This window comes from Ambystoma mexicanum, chromosome 2q (genome assembly GCF_040938575.1).
Source record: "Ambystoma mexicanum isolate Mex_15411 chromosome 2q, UKY_AmexF1_1, whole genome shotgun sequence".
In the NCBI taxonomy this organism is placed as follows: Eukaryota; Metazoa; Chordata; class Amphibia; order Caudata; family Ambystomatidae; genus Ambystoma; species Ambystoma mexicanum.
Window position 1 is genome coordinate 1,415,932,370 of NC_090924.1, and position 20,219 is coordinate 1,415,952,588.

Sequence of the window (20,219 nt, forward strand, 5' to 3'; positions counted from 1 at the left end):
GTTCAGGTGGAGAATAGAGGGGCAGGGTTCCAGAGCATTGGCAAAACTTGCTTCGGGATCGGTATGACATCTTCCGACTCCGGAGCAAGCCGAGTCCGTGTCTGCATTTACTGATTGCACAACACCTGTCGAGTTCTTGGTTATAGGCATAGTTACTGCCAAGTCGGGCGACCCACTTTGTTTGGGAAAAGAGTAAACAGGAAGTGTGTTGAGGATAGAGAACTGAGAAGACTTAGCGTTTGTCGTAAGCACACTTCCGTTTTCATTTTCGCTGTTAGAGCCCCGTGTAACTGAGGACATATGGGGCACGGAGTTCACACAGTTATCTGCGTCTACATCAAAAGATGCAGTGTCACGGCTGTAGGGGTGCAGCAGCAGACTTACTTGATCCTGAGGAGTTCAGTGTCGATGGGGAGCAGGTGGGTACGTTGCGTCCCGCTGTTCTTCAAGAGGTTTCATCTTTTTTGTTTGCACGCGCATTTTAGGTAACGTCTTTACTTGGGCTAAGGCTGGGACGTCAGGCGCTTCTGAGAGGCTCATAGTCTCTTGCTACGAGCGGGAGGGGAAAGCAGAGCACTCCTCCTCACTCGCCACAGCTAAACAGACACAACTCGCCCTTTATCCTGAGGACTTACGCTGCAAGGGTGTTCGAGGCAGACTTTTGTAGGCAGCTAGCTCCAAGTCCTTAAAGGCACACGCACCTCGAAACAAATGCCAATGGCGGTGTCCCTGTCCGTACTTCCGACCATTTGCTTGCAGAATGTTGACGAGAGGCCACTTTAGGTACTGTACACGTTATGGTAGTGCACTATGGAGCATTGTTTTCGGGTTCCATAGCTTGTGCAAGTGTGTACCGTCAACTCAAAAAGATGATGAAAGAAGTGCCGTGCATTTTTGCCACTGCAAAGGTGCTTTTCTCATGTATACCACCAAGTCCAGTATATAACTATTCCAATGAATGTTGTCGCCAGCCAGAGATGGGAAGGCGTCTTATCAACAGAAGCATGTGTAACTTGTTGCGTGCTGCTGGAATGTACTCCTGTGAGAATGACAACATTGGTTATCGATATGTGCACCTTCTCAATGGAAATGGCATTTCATTGTCGCTCAGTGGCAATGACACTTGGATTTCCAATCTACAGGCTGCACTGAAGACGCTATTGTAAGAATGTGAGGTGCAGTGCAACAAATAAAAACAATTATAAAAGCCTGAAAAAAGAGTTGTTACCGTGGAAGCTTTTTTAAAAAATAATAAAAACAGCTTTTTTAAGAGCCACTACTACAAAGGATATCCCCTACCATGGTTGCCATTATTCCCCTACTGTCGCGCACGCACACCTGCAAAAGTCCGTGGACATTGTGACAGTTGCAGGGTTGAACATATGCCACTTTTGCACGTGGCCATCTTATATTTGGGACTGTGGAGGTCACTGGGTTGCGCAATAGCTTTCTGGGTGTGGAGAGCACGCACAGACTATGGTATACAGTATATTTGTCGACCTAAATGCAGAGGGTGAGCTCATGGCTGTTTGTTGTACGAGCCACAGCGTGTGCTTTGTGGGTGAATTGCACATACATTACTTGACAGTGAATGGAAAACAGAGTCCGGTGGGAGTTGTTTGTGGAGTGTATCATGTGGGTTTGTACGCGTATGGAGCACCTACATTGAAGTGATTGCTTTTGGTTTGTCTGTGTGAGACTTTGGTGACGCTCGATCCCGATGATATTATGGTTGTTGATTGTGGAGGGACAAATGCAAACTATGTAACAAGATTTTCAGTGCCGTTTGTGCTGAGGGAGGTAGTAGGCCAGGTAATGCTTCTGTTTCCGATCTCCTGCATAATTCTGTATCCAAAAATGCAGACACCCATGTAGGCGCGTTATTTTCTTTTTGGTCCGGAAATGGAGAAAGTGCAGTACATTGTGGAGAAGTGTATTTGTGTCTTTTATTTTACAACTTGTGCCATTGTCATACTGTACAAATGGAAATCTATCGTTTCACAGCACAAGCAGTTTTACCCACAAATAGCGTTCAAAACGCACTGCAATACGCACAACCATTTGTTTCAACAGCCACCCATTTCTACCTGTTTCCACTGCAGTGTTTTCTACAGTAGCACGGTTCTTTCCATGGAGGGTATACGATGCGTGTCGCACTGCCTCCCTTCATTGCCACTTACAAGCAGCTTTATATCATAATCAGCCACAAAAAATATTGCTAAAGGGACGTTATGGTGCAAGTACGGTACTACAAACATAGCAAATTTCTAAATACACTATGCTAAAGAAACGTTATGTTTACAGTGCCCTAACAAAAACCTATGAAATTCACTAACAAAAAAACGTTGTTAAAGGGACGTTATGGTTAAGTTGCACTAGCAAAAATCTTTGAAATTCAATGGAAAAAGTTGTTACGGGGACATTATGGTTACAAGTAAAACCAAAAAAACACAGAAATTCGACAGTTATGGTAAGCTAAGCAACCATAACTCATGTCACCAGTGTGCACTGCAAGGACTAACACCCATGACATCAAAGATGCCATCGCAAATCTCATTCATGACATCACTGATGACATCACATGTGTGGCTCCCTCTGTTTTGTTCACTACCATAAGTAGGCCAGGTGCTTTTCTTCACTAACAGTCAGGAACAAACAATTCAAAAGGTTCTATATTTGTGTATGGCACCCTTCTCATATGTTCTTACACTACTTTCCTTACGGTTCACTCACATCATATGATACATATACATATAGGGGAAGAGGAAAGCGTAAAACACAGCACTGGTTTCTGTGCATGAAGATTATGAAAAATGTCTGGTAATGCTGCTCCTTTTTAGCTTTACTTTAATTCCCTTGTATATGGTCATGTTTGTATGGATTGTGGTGTCTTTATGGTTTCTGTGTAGTAGTGCAGTTATGTAGTTATAAAGGCAATGGCAGCTACTTCTTACATGTTTCAGAGTACCCGACACTCTAAAACGAATGCATTCATAATTTCACTATGTAACATGGAAAGATTTTGAAGGTTACACTTTCATGAGGCATGGTGCAGACATTGGCTACGTTTGCACATGAGTTCCTTTATGTACAGTGAAGAAGTGTGTAATACAATGGTGTGTATAGCAATGCATTCCTCCATGACCTACTTATCTCATGATAGTTCTTCCAATAATCTTTGATAGTTTTCTGCCACAATTACAATAACAATCCCTTGTGGAGGCTTCCTATTAAAACGACATGCACATGATATGTCATCGATGTCATGAAGGAGATTTATGATGGCATCTTTGATGTCATGGGTGTTAGTCCTTGCAGTGCACACTGGTGGCACGAGTTATGGTTGCTTAGCTGACCATAACTGTTGAATTTCCTTTTTTCTTCTGTTTTACTTGTAACCAGAACGTCCCTGTAACAACGTTTTTCCATTTAGTTTCATAACGTTCCTTTAACAATGTTTTTGTTAGTGAATATATATGTGTATATATATATATGTATGTATATATATATATATATATATATATATATACATACATACATATACATTTCTGGAGCCGGTAGATCTGCTTAGATCACATGCTCTGCATAGTCTGACATCTAGTGGAAGTCGCAGAGTATTATAAGATTTGTTTTCGAAACTCGAAAACGGACGTGGACAGGGCGTGTTAGTAATACTAACCCTAGTGTGACGTGTGCTGTACCCATGGTCCTTCACACGTCGAGGTCCGTCAGATTGTTTTTTTCCGCCATCGAAGTCAGTCGCAAATGCAGAGTGCTCTTCCAGGCTTTTTAATTAATTGAAAGTTTAGACTCTCCTTCTTTCCTATCGTTCGCTTTGCCGCACGGCCAACAGACTGCTGGACGGCTTTTGATGAACAACCTCATCATCAACAACCTGACTGATTGACGACCAGATGTGGCCTACACAGGCCTCTTCTGACTTTTCCCCATTACAGTAAGGAGAGAGGGGGGAGGTTCTTTATACAGACCTCTTTAGAGAATGCCTATTCTGTCATCCCCTTTCCCTTTTTCTCTGCAATCTGCCCTTCTAAAAAAGAATGGACAAAGCTCCCTTTACATTTTGCCCTACCTTCCACAGGAAATTCCTGTGGAAAGACACACACTGAGTGTGCAATTACTGTCTCCCGAGACATCACCCCGAAAAAGTTTGCAAATCTTGTAAACTTTTTCAAGCCCAAGACCTTGAAGGATCGGCGCACCAAACGCGAGGCCGCTCACACCATGCAGGCCAAGGCCTCCATCGACGTGATGGATGACTCCAGCGAGGGCAGAATGGGGGTCATGAGTGATGCCAAAGGCGAGCGAGGTTCATCGGAAACCCATGTGCGGGCCCCGACTCCAATAAGCAGGCCGGCGGTTCTGTGATGGAGAAGACACCTGGCGGCCGGAGCGCACACAAGCTCCAAAACACCTAACACATATCCCAGGGCCAACTTTTGGCAGTAACGTTAGGCGTCAAAGCCCACGCGGTGTCCAAGGTGAAAGCCTCAGGTTCTTCACTGTCCTCTGGGCTATCACGTATACTTTCGTCCCATGACATTACGTTTTGTCCTCGAAAAGCACACAAGCTGTAAATATCTCTCCCCCTATAGACTCCCTAGGGGATATGCGTCACAAAGACTAGACTCCCTCCCAGGCCACCCCAATCATGTCAGGCTTTCCACCTTCATATGATTATACTCCTGAAAAATTTAATAAGATTTTAAGGAGGATGTTATGCTTTATGGACTTTATGGACAGGAATCTAGATCAACTCACATCCCTTACAGGTGGCTCACCACCAGGGGCCTCAACACAACAGCCCCCTGCCAAAAGGTCTCGTCTTGAGCAACAGCCTAGCACATCTGCTCTAGGCGCCCCGGCTTTGACCTACCAAGACCCCTCTCAGGACTCCTACTATGACGACCCCTCAGGGTCTCAAGAACCAGGGTCTCAAGGGGACCTTTATAGTCGAGACCAAGACCAGTTTTATGATGATGATGACGATGACATTTACGTAATTCAGTCGCCAGACCACCAGGACCAGCCAGTAGCAGATTCGCCCTTTGAGAACCAACTACAGCACAATGAACTGCTACTAAAGGCTGTGCAATGCTTTAATATCGACACTCAGGAGGCACAAGTCGACACAGACTTTGTGGAAGACATCCTGGGAGACAAAAAGTCTGCCTCCCAGTTTATTCTGCTCCTGCAGTCTGTACAAAGAACCATCCAGCCATGCTTACAGGCACCTAGTCTCACAAGGGCGATCCCCCCCAGAATAGAAAAACAGTTCAGACCAGTGCCCACCGACCCCCTGTATATTAGGGGGTCAGCTTAAACCGGATTTGTTAGTGTTCACCACCACCAGAAAAGGGCAGGCACTCCTCTGGCATCGGCAGAGGCCCCGGCAGACAAGGAAAGCAAAAAAATATATACTTTCGGGAGAAAGGTCGCCTCCTCTGTGGCATACCAGACCAGAGACGCCAACAGCACTATGCTTTTAGCTAGTTATGGCTGCCAGAAATGGGATGACCTGGAATGCCAAATCGAAGCCGCCCTGGAAACCCTAAAGGCTCAGTTGCTTAAAACTATTTCAGAAGGCAAGCAAATATCAAACTACATCCTGAAAAATAACCTTGATTTGGCAGATAATGCAGGGCGCATCATAGCAGAGGGTACGCTGATCAAGCGCCACACCTTGCTCAGACAATCAGAGTTTAAGTTGGAAACTCAGGCAACCCTCTTAAACATGCCAGTGGAGCCTAATGTGTTATTCGGGAAGGCCGTCGAAGTCGCCCTTAAGAGTGCTAAGGGGGAATACATATACCTCTCACTATGCATCAAAGCAGAGAGAGGAGGCAACAAACACCTGCAGTGGGTTAGCCACCCTCACTCATCCACACATGACTGATTTACTAATGTGATATCATTTTATTGAGGGCCCACTGCTCAAATCATCTACTAACCCCTTCCTTATCAAAACATGCACCATATACAGCAAGACAATATATAGTACTTTAAATAGATGCTCCACACATAATGCATATGCACAAATCCTTCTGACTTGATTCTCAATAATGAATGCTCAATGAATGCTCTCACACTATCCTGTAAAGTGTCATTCTTTTTAATATGAGAAATAAGTCATAAAAAAGTGTTGCTGCTATTATTGTAACTACACAACACACTCAATATGCAGAAGGTTATGAAGGGAAATACAGCTATCATTGTCTAGTCTATATGTCTACTCAAGATGAGTCAACCATCTCAAAAATCTTATGGCATCTTAAAAGTAATTGCCTACCTCATCAATTCTCACTAAACAGCCTCATAAAAGGAATTAAGAATGGGGAAATTGAATCCCATACTCCCTACAGTCCTCTGGTAGTAGAGAGAAGAGAGCTGAAGGCTGGATGCCTGGATGAAGGTGTAAGGCAAAAGGGGCTGTTGGGCTCGAAAGGCCATTCTCAAAAGGTGTTTGGTGTGCAAATGGGTCGAAAACTACAATCCCCATTATCCTTAGGGGCGGCAGTTGGTCCGGAACCAGGCAGGTGTAGCCAACTGATATTTAAGAACTCCCTCGGCCCGTGCTGCCTGTTGGTGATTGTTGGTGTGGCAGGCACGGGCTGGAGGGAGCAGGTCTGCAGATGATGCGCGTCGAGGAACCCCTTCACGCAGGACCAGGACCAGGTGGTGAAGTTGTTAGGATTCGGTACCAGCAGTGAAACGCTGCGCTTCCAAGCAGCTCTCCATTCCTCACTGGGAAGGAGCAGGAGCACGGCAGGAGACCGTTCAATGCGGGTGTATCACTGCCTGCGGAGGTGCTGGCGAGCCCCCCCAGGCCTCAGTTAAGTGCTTAATAGAACGTATGTTATGCACTAGTGTGTTTTCTTTGTTGGGTGTGGTCCGCACCATTTGGGAACTATTGAAAGCACTCATTCACAACAGCAGTGATTCACGTGCTCCTCAAACCGCACATAGGTTGCACCCCGAGCAATATGAACTCATGTTAGGCAGACCGCTGTTTGCTCAGAACGGTAAAACGCTCTGTGTTACTCACCACTCCGAGTAGGCCGAAGATACAGACATAATGACCTTGGAGATGTTGGTGGTATAAGATTCCAAACTCAGCCTTCCATCCCAGCTCCCCTGAGTACAAGACTCAGGCTTCCTCAAAGAGGGGCTCTTTTCCACAATGTACCTCTCTGCTGTTTTAGTTAGAACAGACAGAGATGTCAATTGAATAAAAGAGCGGGGAGAACACACATCGCCAATACCAATGCTGCAAAAGAATACCAAGATATTAGACAGTGTTGATATTATGCAAGTAATTAGAACAGATGAAATGATGGGACAACTACCTATATAGATATTGGAGTGGAGTTGATTTTCCCCGGGAATGATCTAAATAAAGAATAACACAAATGAGTGGAATTGAACTAATTCAGTATCGGTTCCCACTATAGCTATAGGATTGATATCCACTGACCTGAAATAAGATAGTAGAGTATGAGGAGTCCAGGATTCTGAAGACAACAACAGGAGAAAATAACAAACAGGGAAGTTAGTACAGGTAAATAACCCGAACGGCACGAGGGACGCACTAGTGCCGGGTTGGTGCAGTTCAGGAGGGCGTTCATGTGCACTTAAGAGCAATCACAAGAAAAGTCACTCAATGTCCCAGAATCCAACTGAAGACAATATTCAAGGAAGGCAATAGATATGTACCTGAGTACACAAGTATAGCTGAGTAACTGTTGAGATGATCCGGATAGAAGACGGCAATTGAAGAGCAGAGGGGCAGCTGGGAAGAACCGCCAAAAAAGAGAACCGTATCCAGTAGCGTTCCGAGTCCAACAACCAGATGAGCACGACAGGAGAAAGGATGAGAAGAGGCAATCCAAAATTCAGGCAAAGGGTCAAAACCAGGAGTTCAGATAAGGATTCGTGTAAGGAAACACGAAGAGGAAACGGTACAAAAACTGGTAACGCTAATTAGCAGCAACGAGCCCCTTGGAAGACGGTGGTTTTATAGTCGTAAGAGGGGCGTGGCTTGCTGTACGTCTTCCACGTACAAGATGTGTCAGGTGATCTGGAGTGCGTCTACGTTTGTACAGACGCCATGGTAGCTTGTACCTGGACCATAGAGGAGCCTGTAAAGAAGTTGTATTTTGCAAGGATGCCCGCAGGGAAGTCTGAAGTGTAACACTCTGAGAGTGTTGGGGCAGTGATGAATGCATGACGTGAAGTAACACTATGTTGTTTGTGGCTGCTCATTTAGTCAATTTCATATTTGTATCAAGTCATAATGTTGCGAGCCAATTCCTGTGTCTACAGCATGTTCTGGTGCCACAGTAAGAGAGAGTGAGGCACACTCTGGGGGCGTTACTAATTAAGAAGTACAGTGCCTGTAAATCTGTTCACATGTGTATGTTTTGTCACGGTGACATGGTTTAATTTCATTCATGCTTAATGTGCTTATGTTTGTTGCTCTCTTGAGGAATGTATATGAATTCAAGGCAGGGGAGTCTGTAATCTAATTAAGAAGGGTACTGACTACTTAGGAATTTAGGGTCTGAGGCAAGTTTATGCTGCATGGTTTTGTCATGTTGTTTTATCCAACTACCCTTTTCCGGTTACCCTAAACAACCCCTGCCTATCCACAATCTCTCCATAACCCTCCTTCACCCTTAGGCTACCTCGGGGTGCCTGTGTGTATCTAAAATCAGGAGCCCCTGCCAACCAAGGTGGGAGGGGTCAACTGCATGTGGCTTCCGTGGCTGGGAAGGAGTTTTGTGATACTCCAGGGGTGTGACATAAGGCTTGTGGTCTGTGCAATCCAGAAAAATATCCAAAAGTATAAAATCCAGTTGGAAAAAAAGTTCCTATCAAAACATCATGGTCTTTTAGCAAAAATAAGGTAAACATTCTTTAAAATATTTAGTGTCAATTGGAATTGACCATGATGGAAACGCAACACAACTCTGAATAAAATTGTTCCATGGGGGGGTGAGCTGAGTACTATCTGAGTACTATAGGTAGGATTACTGCCCTGTGCAGCTCAGTCACAAAAATAGTAGGTCCTTCCAAAAGAAAAAGCCTTCTGAGTCTCTGGAGCCCAGAAAATGCAATTTCAGATGCTTCAAAATCCAAGCAGAAAAAAGGAGGTATCCCCCTGGCCCTTTCATAGGCCATCATGGAGGGAGTAGTTCCTGTGTGCCTTTGGGTCCTCCAGCGCTGCCTCCAGCCTCCCTCATCCAAGATCACAAGCAGCGCACTCTCTGCCCCCTCCCAGAAACTGCCCTTTTATAGCTTTAGCACAGTTGTTTACCAAGCCCTTCAGTCAACAATGTCCCTAACAACCGGCCTGTCCCGGAATCCTTGTAGTCCATTGTAGTCTTTCAGGACTTTGTTATTGTTTATTAGAACATTGGATGCTATTTACCAAAACAAAAAGAACTATCGGAACACATCCCAAACCATTGGATTGCAGCCCAGAAGCTACGTTGGTTATAGTGTACCAGAGTGTACCAAAACAGCTGATTAGCCTTGCTCGAAGCCAGACTTACAAAGTAAATGGTATAATCTATTCATACTTGTTGATATATGCTCACTGCATGAATACATTACAATGCATTTTACTATTTACATGCTATCGTGCATAAAGACTACATGGCTGGAGATATTGCTCAATCTCGTTCATGGCTAGGATACACAAGACCAGAACCGGACACCAGCGCATCCAGGTGGGCACCTGCAGGGCCCAAACGGTTAGAAAGCAGCAAAGAATGAAACAACACCAGCATCTTGTGGACAGGACCTTCACAGACCCTAGGGAGCTTGCAAAGGCTGTCAACAGGTTTGTAAGTACACAAGTCCAGAAAAAGGCTCAGGCGAGGACTCGCAAACTGGAAGAGAAATCTTCAGACAAAACAGTTAACAAGGATGGGAAGGAAAATGTCCAATCCAATCCTCTTTGAAGTCAGCACCCCAAAAAAATGAAGGGCAATCCCAAAACTTTAGTTCAGAAGTACACATCTAAAAGAAGAGTGCAGGCGCCCCTAACACTGGGACACCTACGTTCTCACCACTGTGAGACAGGCATGGTATCAAGAGAGACACAGACTCTAAGATGATGGTTTCAAAACCTTTATTTTACTAAAGTTCTTGGGTTGGTGTAATGCCTAACTGCCCCTAACACGAAAGGGATGGTTCCCTTAACTGATGTTTCTATGGGCCATCGACGTCTTGAAGTCCAAAATAAAAATCTGTCTGTGTCTCACTCGTGAACATAAATGTGTTAGGAAGTATTATAAAAAGTAGAAGGTACTGGTTCAACAAAAACAGGAAACCAGGGTTGGGTTCAGGTGGTATCCTCACCAGTTTTTAGGTTGGTTAGCTTCAAAAAGGTTGAGCTTACTCAAAAAGGGCTGTTCATAGGACCTTCATAGTTCAAACAATATCAATGTTCTTAATGTCCTGGGGTTCCCTTCCCCAAGTTTCAGCTCGTTCAGTAACACAAACTACAAGTTCAGCTTTTATGCCTCTCAGGGTTCCCTTCCCCAAGCTCAGGCCCAGCTTATGTTTCAATACAAGTTCAGCCATTAGGCCTCTCAGGGTTCCCTTCCCCAAGCTTAGGCCCCTCTTCCAAGTTTCAAATGCAAGTTCGATTTGTCAGGATGTACCGTTCTTTCAAATACAAGTTCATTTATAGTACTTTAAAAGGGGTAGCATCAGAGACTTTCGAAAATACTAGGTTCTTTACTCCTCCCAAGCGTGACCACTCTGAGCTTTAACTCCTCTCTGTTTTCTTGACTTCTTTCTCGTGTCCCCTCGCACCTTTCTTTCCTTCTCCTGCCCACTGACACCTTATTCAACTTTCTCTGTGCACGCTTGCACCTTCTTTGTTCTTTTTGTGCCCCCTGGCACTTTCTCCAACTTTTCTCGTGCACACTTGCACACTCTTTACCTTTTCCTTGCCCACTGGTGCTTTTTCCAGCTTCCCCGTGCACAATTGCACTCTCTTTCCACTCCACAGGGTTGCTTGCACCCTTCTCTCGATTTGGGTCGCTTGCCCCATCTTTATTTAAAGTTCTTTCACTTTGCGGCCCTTGTGCGCTATGCTTTACTGACTCTTTTACTTTCTCTTCATTCCTCTTTCAGTCTATATAACACTGGTTTCTTTACATTTCTTTCCTCTTTCCACTCAGTGTCGCTTTATGCATTTTCTTTCGCCCGCTCCGTTTCAATCAGCTGCATGCCCCTGAGTCTCTCTCTTTTACTTTCACGCGACTCACCCGGACAGCAACATGGTGACGAGCGGTCCCTTTGGGTAATGCAGGCCTGAGGTCAGCGTCTCACCACCTGCCCCTCAGATACCCTTGGGGCCAGTACAGGTTCCAATCGAATGAGCAATATTCCGACCGCCAATAGCAGCCTTCACAATGCTACGCTCCGCGTCTTGGGAGACACGGCTCCCTAGCTATGCTGCAGCCCCTCAGAAACACTGGTCCAGCTTCTCAGCACACCATTCTCCTCTGGGCCATAGCTCCTACTGCTCTCTGCTCCATGGCTTCTCTGGTCCAAACTCCGTGCCCCAGCTCACTCAAAAACCTGTGTAGAGCCAAACCTTTTATAGTTGGGAAAGCAGTCAAGTGGAGTCAGGTGTAAGTGATAATTGGTAAATGCCTGACTCTGCCTGACTATCAATGGAACAGCCTAAGTTCTTTCTACAGCCAGTTTCCCTTATATTCCCCATGTAATTCCTATGGGAAATATTCACTACTCCCGGTTGCCTCTTTCTCGTCCCAGTATTTGTTGAAAATAGGGAGGGGGCGATGGTATGGGTTTTTAAATACCCCAAGAAAGCTGAGGGAAAGGGTTTTGAGGTGGAATGGAAAAAGGAAAGAATACCATGTGTCACCCTTGGATGCTCACCTCCCAATGCCCCGTGATCCTCCACTCAGGTGATCTTCCCTCGCTTGTCCACCGCCAGGGTTGGGATCCAAAAGCGATGGCCCTTCCCTGGCCACCTGACTAGAGGATACCGGGGGAGTAGGTGGAAGAACTCCATCAGGTTTCTCACACCACCCAAAGGTTGCTTTGTGTGTAAGGAGCTGGGCCATAGGAAATAAGATCCTGCTTGCAAGGGCTTACCCAAGCAAGCCATAGTGAATGTTGGACTCGTGGAGGAGGTCATCATTAGTGTGGGCTTCCTATAGTAGTACTTCCCACTAGGCCAAAGAATGGCCAAATGTGGATTGGTTACACTGAGTGGGAAGGGTACTGAGTCTCCAGAAGAGATCTCAGTTCCCAATAATACTCAACTCTATTCAGAACCTGTATATATCAAAGGACACAAAACTCCTGCGGTCCGAGATACCACAGCTAGCCTCACTACTGAAACCCAGCAGTGGGTGCAGCCCGGCCAGTATATCGATGGGCCTGATTGTAGCGTCAGTGCCCATTGTCGATAGTAGAGTTCAGTTGGTGAGGTAAAACGACCCAGCACTGTGTAGCGGTGAAAGACTCCATTACTTTTGGGTAATGATCTTCTGATCCCGAGATAGTGGCAGCGGCGACCTGATCGAGGGGCAAAGAGATCGCCAGATTGGGCACTCTCAGTGCCTTATGGCCTGGAGTGCTTCCAGGGGGCTTGTTGGAATGACCGGTGTGGCCGGTAGCCCCTGGTCCACTTCTTCCGACTGCTGAGTTGCCTACTCCTGCGGCAGAAGGGCCAGTAGCCACTGAAGACCGTACTTTGGTATCATGGGACTCAGTGACTTCAGAGTTGCATAGCACAGCACAGGAACCTGAGGTGGAGGACCAGGTAAGCTCAGATCTGAAGAGTCTGTCCAAGCTGGATGAGTTTGCATCAGCTGGGGACCCAGACCAGACTGACTACTTTAAAGCCCAGAAAGAGTCTCCCACTCTGGCTGGTCTACAGAAGTAGGTGGAGGAGCAGGCTAAGGCGGGGGCCCAGGACTGTTCAAAGTGTACTGGGCGAATGGACCCCTGTAAAGACTCAGAGGGTGAGGGCATCAGAAGGTTGGTGATTCCCCAATGCCACATAAAGTTCCTTTGGATTTGGCTCATCAAATTCCTTTAGTGGGTCACTGGAGTGACTAAGACATCAGACCGGTTGTCTCTGCACTTTTACTGAACGCAGTTTGGTGTAAAAGGTAAGGAATTTGTCCGGTCCTGCCCGACTTGTCAGGCTTCTGGCAAGTCAGGTGGTGCTGCAAAGGCCTCCTTAATTCTACTACCCGTGGTTGGGTGGCTTTTCGAGAGAATAGGCATGAATATTGTGGGTCCTTTGGAATCTGAGATTATTCCCATTAACAACACATGTATGAAGCACACATGTAAACAACTTAACTTTACGTGGTGTCCAGAGAAAATGAAATACCTCGGAATCTGGATTGCTCAGAGGTGGAGAGACTGCCAAAGATTTATTTCGTCTCAATGATACCCAAGCTAAAAATCTGACTTGGACAGATGGGCACCTCTGAAACTATCATTGTGGGGCAAAATGAACTGCATCAAAATGAACATGGCATCAAGAATAAATTATATCCTCTCGATGCTCCCCATAAAGACGCCCAGAAGTATTTTCAAAGAACTGGACTCTGTTCTACAGAAGTTCCTGTGGGATGGCAAACCGCCAAAGGCTAGCTTTATGGAAAATGCAGCTTCCACTAAAAAAAGGTGGTATGAATTTGCCGAACTTCTTTGACTATCATCTAGCGTTTACTGCTTGACATCTATGTTGGACCATTGGTTCTAAGCAAGATCCACTGTATGACATTGTAGTGGAGTGCAATAGTGTCTATCACTTGGCACCTAAGGCCTTGTTGATGACGGTGATGAGACGATCTTGACTACAGAACCCACTGACAGCCTTCCTGCGTGAGTGCTGGTGCTGCATGTCGGGTCGAATAGGGAGTGATACGTACTTGTTCCAAGACGCATTGGTCTGGCTAAATCTGGCACTGACCACCCAAGGAAAAATACTCCTCTGGCCATCTTGGTTCCTGCGAGGAATTAGATACATCAAAGGTTTGATTGACAATGGGAAACTGATCCCCTTCACACGTCGCCGCTGTGATTTTGACTTGAGTGACTGCACCTATGCAGAATACAGGCAATTGAGGGGAATCACTGCGCCAAAATTAATCCTGCGCAATTGACATCACAGAGTGCAGCATGGTCAGCGCTTGAGCTTTGCAATCGTGCACTACATCTGGCCGCCACAATGTATGGAATGTTGTTATCCAGCTGTAGAGGAGATCGCGAGCAGGCCAATATCTGGTGAATCAATTAATCAGGGCTGCTGGCAGAGATGCTGTAACAATGTTCGTTTGTTCAGCATGGACTGGGGTCTAAGAGCGTCTTAGACTAAAATCCTCTTTAGGGCGTACTGGACTCCAGAAAGTATGTTCAAGGGACACCTTCTGGAGAATGATCAATGTTGGAAGTGCAGACAAGCAAGGGGCTGAATAAGTCATTTACTCTGGAATTGCAAAAGAACATAGGCCCTCATTACAAGTCAGGCATTAAGGGTTTAACGGCGCCGTCGGCGCCGTTAACCCTTAACGCCTGATTCACACTTTAACGCCTGATTTTTGCAGGCGTTAAAGTCCAAGGCGCGAAGCTGCCTTGGTGCTAATTATGGCACCGTACTTTACGGTGCCGTAATTAGCGCCTTCCCCATCCCCATTATGCCCTATGGGGCAAAAATGGGAATGGGGAATTACCGCCCCACTCACCTTGGAATGGGGAGGTAATTCCGCCATCCACCATGGCGGAATCCGGCATGGACCATGGTGCTAATAGCACCATGGTCCACCGCCTGACTTGTAATGAGGGCCATAGACTTGATATGATATGATGATATGATATGGCATTTGTAACGCGCCTATCCACAGGTGTTTCAAGGCGCGAAGGGGGAAGGGGTCCGCGAAAGGATCGGCCTGGTTTTAAAATGTAGTTACAATCAATGCCTCAATTTTGGTTCTCAGAGATGTATCTCTATTGGATGAAGTACCCTTTAGTAAGAAAGTCTGGCTCCGCCGGGCATGTATGGTTGCTAAAAAAATGATCCCGAGGCATGGAAGTCAGCTGCTTCCTTCTGTATTGATGACTATGTGGAAGAATTGTTAACCATATGCACATGTGAGAGGGCCATCTATAAGCAGTCTGGAGACACTGATCCATTTACAGATATATGGGGATCATTCCTGGATATATAGGGCTAATGTTTCCATTATGTAACCACTGTTCATTACTGTGCACTTGACAGTAATGAACTCTCATGAATGTTTTTTTTTCTTTCTTTCTTCTTCTATCTTTATCATTCGTCTACCTTGGTGAATACTTGTTTTGCTTGCTAATTCTTGATTGTTCATTTGTACATCTGCGTTGACTGGACAGAATTTAATGCAGTTATGTATCATTTGTTGAGTTTTATGTGACTTGCTTTTGACATGTGAAAATAAAAATCTTATACCGTGGATTCTCAAACCAGCGTAGGGAAATTATACATCTTGTTGGTGGTGGACCATGCCACGAGATACCCTGAGGCTGTCTCTCTGAGCAGCACCAAAACCCACATGCTTGCAAAGGCTCTGATTGGGCTATTCTCCCGTGTTGGATTCCCTAAGGAAATTGTTTCTGACAGGGGATCAAACTCGAGATCAGCACATATGAAGGCTATGTGGGAAGAGTGTGGTTCACCTACCGGTTTTCTACATCCTTCCATTGACAAACAAACAGCCTTGATGAGTGGGTCATCAACAGGGGCGCCCCCAAGGGGTGGCCAAGGGGGGCGATGGCCACCCTTATAAAAATGCTGGCCCCCCCATCGGCCACCCTGTGAAATTTGAAGAAAAAAAGCTTTTTTTCTTTTTTCTTCGCACTGAACTGTGCACGGAAAATAGCATGCCCAGTAGGTCAGTGCGAACAAAAAAAGTAATTTATTTTTTTGCTTTTTCTTTTTTGCTGTGGTTTGCCGCAGCCCGCCGCCCACAGTGGACGGACCTGGAAATAAATACAGCCTGAGCCTGGAGGCACGCATTTCTGCTTTGGCTCGCGCTTCCCAGGCTGTATTTATTTCCGGGCTTCCAAAGTTCTGGCTGAATGTAGGTTGTTGTGCCATCTGCGCAGCACATACTGTGTTGTTTCACACCAAGACCAGGCTGGCAACCCAAAGCTGCATCGGGAAACTCACAGGGACTGTAACTAGCCAGGTGCTTTTCGATGCATAGACACATTGCCATAATTCTCGAGGCCAAGCATAATGCAAACAGCCCTATTTTGGACAGCTGGAAGCTCGCCTTCTTGGAGATGTTTAGGAACATAGCAGAGCAGTATAAAACACAAGATAAAGGGACCGCTTGTAACTAGAACGTTCGATGCTGCCTACTTAACACCTGACATGGTGTACAGACAGACAGTGGGAGGATTTCACCAATCTCTGTAACTATGGTTGCAATGGCAGAAGCGTATCAAAAAGTAACCCTCCATGGCTAACCTACTATACTGACTTGGGTGCGGTCACCAATTGAAGCAGAAAGAGAACTACTTAGCTGGCACCCTGATCTCTGTTCATGATAAGAGTGCATCCAGGGCATTGCCGCCTCAATAATCCCCATTGCCCAGTCAAGGAGACTACTGTATGTATGCCACTGTGTCAAATGCTAATTATGTTGCGGATGACCTCTACCCCTAAGACATCCTCATTTCCTATGCACATCCATGATGTCAGCTTCAGAACCATTACCTCTGAGTCAATAACTGCAGCTGTGAAATGAAACATTGATATGAGCTTATAGTTTATGGGCCCTCAGGATGGATCTAAATTGTGTTTCTTTAATGATGGTAGGGCCAAGTTTTCTTTCACAAGTTGTTGATAACTAAGCATTATTGCTCAGAGCTACACAGGCTATTATGAGCCCAGAAGCCATGCAGGTCCATGGCAGTAAAGCTATTAGCAACTGGACGCAGTGCCAGGTGCTAAGCTGAAGTGCCAGTTTGGGGCAAAGGTAACACGTTGCCAATATTTTTGGATTGGTGGCACTGCAAAAGGAGATGGAGACCTGTGCTGCCCTGCGGCGCCGAGAGATTTATTTCCACCACACTTCACAGAGCTGAGGTAGGCAGAGGGTGTCTGTGTGTGGCACCCTGACCTGGTGTTGCTTTATTGGATGATATATGTGCAACTGAGCCAGACTGCCGAGACTTCTTTTCCCACAATAGAATCGTAATTTAGTCAGTTGGGAATTTTTTCCATTTATAGTTGTCAGCAGCCTTGTGTCTTGGCCCGGGCGCACAACAGACCAGATGGCAACTCAATGTCACTTGGCACCTTGATTAGGAAAGTGGAGTTCATTGTGTGTCACCATGCAGACAGTAGTCCATGGCAAATCAATGCAGTGATGTGTGCAGCAATGTTTTGTGTGCTGCATAAGTCACCACCCTGACCCTGTTGGTTAATGGTGTCTATGTGGTGCTCCCTTATGTAACAGTAAATATACCTGTTTTTGTCTGATGTGCCTAATGTCCATATAGGAGCACAGCAGACTGTTTTGTGTATGTGACTCTGACGAGCATGCCATACTGTCCCCACACTTAAACAAGAAGCAAAAGAGCCCTTGTACGGTGTACCCCATTTGAGTGTCTGATGTTGCAGCCATTTTATACTCGCATCCAAAAATGTAAGCTGTCCAAATGAGCATGTATGGTTCAAGGTACAAACATTTTAATGTTAGGGTGAGTATTGTGAACCGTGATGTGAGCACCAAGACATCCATCAGTTATGCATTTAGAGATTCACACATACAATCCTTTTATCACAGAGTTGTTTATCAAATGTAGAGATCTCTGATCACTGTTATAGTCCTGAAAGGCTCTGTGATTTAATGCAAAGTATACAGGAATCATCATCGGTGCTATTTGTCCCCTTTCCCACTCTCAGAGAGGTATTTTGAAAGAGCACAATAAGAGTGTACCAGGGGGGGCGTGGCCAACTGCCATGTAGAGCGGACGTGTCTCCTGTGTCCTCCGCTTTCGATGTGCCAACATAAGCTGTATTTTACACATTTTTTGTGACTATTGAATGCTGAAACTTGCACCATTCTCCTCCGGACCTCATCCGCCATCGCTGGATCCGACGTTTGTGCTGCCTGGAACATCTGCCGCCGTGGTGCACCGTGCAAGTCGGGCCGGAGCAGTGAAAGGAAAATGGCGGCTCCCGCGTCCCAGTGATCGAGGGACTGAATCGCACCAACACCGCTGCGGACGTCGTGGGCGGGAGCCTGCGGGGGGACTGAAGCAGCCTGCCTGCGCGGCTGTGCGAAGACGGCGGGCCGGCCCCCGCGCTGCAGCGTTCTGCCCGGGGAGCGCAGCGGCGCCCCTTGAGTCCCAGTGAAGCCTGGAGGAGACCTGCGGCGGGCCGGCGCCGCTAAGGTGAGCGAGTGGGGAAGTGGACTGCCCAGACTTGTGCTTCGCTACGCAGCGCGGGTGAAACCGCGACCGATCTGTGCCTTGTCCCCGGCTGCAGCTCCTACCACGGGGCTGGCTTCCCCGATGCGCTGGGACCTCGGCCCCCTCCCCCCTCGCCGAAGCTGATATTCCTGTGCGGAGCGGGAGTGGATCCCCGCCGTGGCCTGCGGCGCTGCGTGTGGGTGGGCAGGAAGGTCCCCCCCCCAACCAAGTGATCCCCCAACGCCTGCAGTCATCTTGGGCCCTGCAGCTTCAGGGAGAGGCACCCCCCCCCCCGCGCGCGACAGGGACTTCTGGCCTGTCGCCCACCCCCCCTGTCGACCTGGGTGTGAGTGGATTGGGTTCTCACAAGATGGTTGGTAAAAATGGCAGGCTCAAACAGCGACTGACCACCATGGACTCTTATGCGGCCTGTGAGCCCCCGAACCCTGTAAGCCTGGGCAGTGTGACCGCGGACGCTCCATCGGACCCCGCGGCAGCGACGACGCCTGAACCCAGCAATGCCCAGCTCCTCGAAGCCATCAGATTGCTCCAAACATCGATGGAACATAAAATTGATGCCGTCACCATAGACCTGGGCCTCCTGCGCCAGGACTTCTGCTCTCTCGTAGGCAGGACGGAGGTGCTTGAAGCTCAAGTCAAGGAAAATACTGAATCAAAAACACACCTCCTCCGAGATGTCGACGTGCTCCAGCAAAGGGTCAAAAACCTGGAGGATAGGGCGGAGGAGGCGGAGGGTAGGGCCCGCCGTAACAACATTCGTCTCCTCGGATTGCCGGAGGGTGCTGAGGGCTCCGACCCCACTAACTTCATTGAGAACCTCCTGCTACAGGAAGTGGGAGCTGGTAAACTCTCCCAAGGCTTCGCCATCGAAAGGGCCCACAGATCTCTTGCTAAGAAACCCCCACCGGGCGCCCCACCCAGGCCGGTGATAGCAAAAGTCCTTAACTACAAAGATCGAGAGGTAATCCTGGCCTTTTCCCGAGCAGGGGGTCAAATCAAACGGGACTCCGCCAAAATCACAATCTTTCCTGATTATACCTTCCAGGTTCAAACAAACAGAGCCCAGTTTATACATACAAAGGCTAGACTGAAGGCAGCTGGGTTACGCTATATGCTTCTGTACCCTTCAAGATTCAAAGTGCTGCACAACAATAAGGCACATCTGTTCGATACTCCTGCACAGGCCAGAGACTGGATGGATGGACTACAAATACCAGATATTGAGGACAGACGCATAAACCTAGATAATGTTTCCTCCGCAGTCTTAATGGGAATCATGCGGACTCTGCCCTCCTCCAGTGGGCAGACTGAGCTTTCACACAGCTGATTAGATCCTTACTCGGAGACGCTGGAGTCAATGTTCACTCCAACCCCTGGAAAGTAACCCCCCCTTTTTTAGGGTATTTATATATACCCACCCGTAGGGCACCTGGGAACCAATGTGTGGACACCAGGAGCTGAAACGGGAATGTCATAACGAGGGAAACCTCGCTGGGCGAGCTCTTTGTTGGGTTTTGTTTCAGTTATGGGGAGGGGAGGGGATACGGGGAGTTAATGTTATAGTTAGGTACCACGAACTAAAATTACCAAGACCACGGGAACTCTTTATACGCGATGCTGGAACAACTGGACCTCGAGTTCAGATTGCCTCAAACTTCTGCCCACACTGCATCAATGGATGACACAGTCAAGATCGTCACTTGGAATGTTAG